This window comes from Peromyscus maniculatus, chromosome 5, assembly GCF_049852395.1.
Source record: "Peromyscus maniculatus bairdii isolate BWxNUB_F1_BW_parent chromosome 5, HU_Pman_BW_mat_3.1, whole genome shotgun sequence".
Classification (NCBI taxonomy): domain Eukaryota; kingdom Metazoa; phylum Chordata; class Mammalia; order Rodentia; family Cricetidae; genus Peromyscus; species Peromyscus maniculatus.
In genome coordinates this window covers 51,571,137-51,575,284 of record NC_134856.1, presented here as the reverse complement: position 1 = coordinate 51,575,284, position 4,148 = coordinate 51,571,137, and positions in this window count along the sequence as shown.

Genomic DNA, 4,148 nt, shown 5'->3' with positions numbered 1-4,148 from the left:
GCAGGCAAATCCACTGGAGCCCAGACTCTGAGTCAAAGTAAAACTTAAGACAGTCATTCCCATTCGTACCAAAGTTACATAAATACTGTCACAAGAAGACAGAGCCACTCTGTAGCACAGGACGCCATTGTGGTTTGAGAATCCATGTCAGTCACTGTCCTAGTAAAACACTCTGATCTAAGCATCTCGGGGAAGAAAGGGTTTATTTCATCTTACATGTCCAAGTGACAGTCCACTACTGAGGAAGGACCTTAGGGAAGGAAGGTGGAGATGGGACTCGAGACAGGACCTGACACGGGAACTTAAGCACAGTGGAATGCTACTACTACCTCACTGCTCTCGGGCTCATATTCAGCTGCCTTTCTTAAGCAGCCCACACCCACCAGCCTAAGGGGTGACACCACCCACAGTGGGTTGAGCCCTCCTACATCAATTAGCAATAAATAAAGTGCCCACAGACACACCCACAGCCAATTAGATGGAAGTAGTTCTTCATCTAGGTTCCCTCATTCCATGTTCGTCAAGCTAACAACCAAGACGAGCCACCACAATTGCCTCGGGAATGACTTCAGAGCTTTGTGCACAAAGCCACTGCCATTCAAAATTTTTAGTCATTTTAACTGCATTTTAGGTGGTAGGCATTACATGCCCCAGTGCAATTGTGAATTGAGTAATTTTCAGGTGACTTAGGGAGAAAAATCTTTTTGTCAGATTTCAAGGACATCTCATTTAAATCCAATCTATCATATTTGGGAGCCTCCATTATTTTCCTTAAGGCCACAGCCTCACTGTCCACCATTCTACAGGCAAGTCTCTCCAGAGCTAGGGATGGAATTCTATTGTGGCTCCAAATTTAGACCCCAGGAGGCTAGAACTACCACTCCTTTGATCTTTGTTTACCACTTAGTCACAGACTGTCTTTCCTTCGGTCTGCAAAGACACTCTGTCCACCCGGAGAAAATGGGTCCTAATAGTAGCCGTGGCCTGAGCACTGTAAATGTCACGAGTCTCTCTTCCCTTTCATCTTTCTCTAAATATTGCCGTAAAGACTTTCTTGTTCCTACCTGGTACCAACGTCTGGTCCTGCCAGCTTCTGCTGCACGGCTTTTGTAGCAGTCTGACGGGGTGCTGTGTTTCCGGGAACCACCCTTCAGTCCCCATACCCTTGGCCATGTAACTTGGCAGGGCCTCTCACTCTTGCTAGACCAGAGCATTCTTTATGACCCCCTAACACTGAGCTTGACTGTGCATGTGCTCTGACTAGTGGCCGGGAGCAAATGCAATGGAAGCTCTGGTCCCACAGCCACTGCTTCACGGGCCTATAGAGGAGGACGAAAAGTGTCCCAGGCATACAGACCACTTTTGATCACCTAAAAGCCAGACTGCCTCCAGACAGCTGTGTAAATGTAGAGCAGATGAGCATGGCCAATCAGCGAAACTGCAATTGACCTCAGATATGCAGGGTGCTCCGAGTCCAACCAAGATGAGCTTAAAGCCCACAGACTTCTGGGTTAACCACATGTCTGGGTTAGCCATATGCTAGTGATGCTTCACAGTGGCACGGCACAGGCTCCTCCGCAAACTTGCAAGGACTGTGTCCAGAAGACAGGAAGGAAGCAGCTGAGGAGCCTTCATCTGTGCCCACCCGGCACTCTTTGATTAAGCCTTAGGTAGTAAGGGAAGTGGTAAGGGACACTCACACACTCACAGCCTCAACCAAATGGCCGACCTTGAGGTCAAGTGTGCCATCACCTCAATCCAAGAGGAACTGAAGCTTGATGATTTTCTTGAACATAAAAAATTATCCAATTCCACAAACAGACACAATTACTGGCCACGGAGACAAGACTCAACTTGACACCAATTCACTCCAAATGGATGGCTTGTCTCCTCTCTGTCACCCAGAACAATTTTACCATCACAAGCTTGCTTTTGAAATATGAAATCTTGGGAGAATTACAACTTTCTCTGTAGCTTGGACTTTTTTTTTCAGAGAGCTATTTTAAATACCCCCCAAACTTGTGTGGGAGTGCCAATCGGCCACATTTAATTGGCCAGATTGCTAGCCTCAGAGATGCAGCACTCTTCAGAAAATTAAACATAGATGTGATTGTTACTTTGCTCTGTTATTGTGGCTACAGAATGGCAAACCAATCTGTTGAAACTGAAAAATCCAGCCACTCAATTATCTGTCAGGCTCACATAGCTAAATACCCACCAAACAGGGTTTTGTTTTCCTCCTTTGCAGCATTGGAATTTGATTAAAGATATTGCTAGCTGGCCATGGTGCATAGCCAGGACTCAAGGCCTTCCTAACAGCCTCTCAGTTCCTTAGGCAAAGGTTGATTCTGGAAAGATAGACTGACCATCGTGCACTCGTGTATTCACTTGGCCTACAAGTGTTTATCACGCATATTCTCTGTGGGGTGCTGAGGAGAAAGATAATGGAGAAAAAGGCGTCCCACAACTAGGAAGATGAGGAGACTGAAGTGGAAGCCAGGAACAACTGGGACCTTCTCCTGGTCCCATTGGGGATATCTGTCAATACATGCAGGTACATTTGATATCTGATAGGAGGTTAGGTAATACTGAAATCTGGTGATCAGAGGTTAGGTACACTGCTAAATAACCTACAAGAACATGGTGGCTGGATTAGAACCTAGCCCAGTCTCAACCATCAGTTGTGTTGATGCTGAAATTCTGAATACTGAATTTACTTCTTTAAGAGCAAAGGATTTTATCCATTGGCTCTGTCTTAACCATTCCTGATCTCTGCCTCAATACAGGGTTGAGCACAGGCAGGAAGGTACCCTATAAATGATGGGTGTGTGGATAGATGGGTTGGTGGGTGGATGAGTGGGTGAATGGGTATATAAATGGTTATATAAAAGTGAGTGGATAGATGGATGGACAGGTGAAGATAAGTGGGTAAGTAGATCGGTATGTGAGATCCACTTAGGTGGGTGGATGGATATGTGAGTAGACAAGTAGTAGGTGGGTGCATGGGTAGATGAATGGATGGACAAATAAGTGAATGAATAGATTGGTGAATGGGTATATGAATGAGGAGGTAGGTGAGCATGGAGATGGATAAGTGAGTGGGTAGATGGGTGGGTGGGTGAGTAGATAGGTGTGTGTGCGTGTGTATAGGTAGGAAAATGATTATGTGAGTGGGTAAGTGTATGGATGGGTGAGTGGATCTATAAATTGATGAATGGCTTGATGGATAGGTGAGAGAGTGAGTGGTGGGTGGATGGGGATGGATGGATGGATAAATGGGTGTGTGTGTGGGTGGATAGGTGGGTGATAAGAGGGTAATTTGATGAGTAGATGAATGAATAGATGGACATATGGGTGAGTGCACAGATGTGTTAGTTAATGGATGGGTGAGTGGGTGGGTGAGTGGGGGTGAGTATATATGTGTATGTATGGGTCTCTGGATATATGGCTCAGGGAATGAATAACTCTGGATAGATAGGTATGTAAATATATGGGTGGGTGAATGAACACGTAAATGGATGAATGGATGGATAAATGATGGATGGATGGATGGATGGATGGATGGATGGGAGGGAGGGAGATGAATGAGTGGATGGATGGTTCTCACATTAGTAGATGATATCAATCAATACATACAATAGATGTAAATTCCTTCAGACATCATAAACTTGTGGTTATACTATCTACTAGAGTCTAAGCGGCTCTAAGACTATGCATCCATAGGACTATGCTTAGTAATAAATCTTATGTTCTGCAACACCCAAAGCTTTCTTAGCCTTTTTCTTAGCTCTTCTTTTAACTTTGATAAGATGTACCGAGTTCTTTCTGCAAACCTCTCCAGCCTGAAATGAAGATAATCTGTCTTCTTTTATTTCTTAACCACTGGAAATGAGAGTAAATTCGTCATATCTCACATTCTGTAGATTCATTTAGTCAATTATTCTACTTTGGGTCTGAACTCATCCCTAGTAATGTACAATCTGTTTTAGATGTTAATTTTTAATGGTGTGATTTTGGCTTGTCCTTCAAATGAGTTGAGCAGAAACACTGATTTATTTTTATCCCTTTCATCAATGCCAGGGAACAGAATAAATTACTCAGGAATATGTTCTCTTGTCTTTACTTTCCCCTCCCATAAGAGATTATGA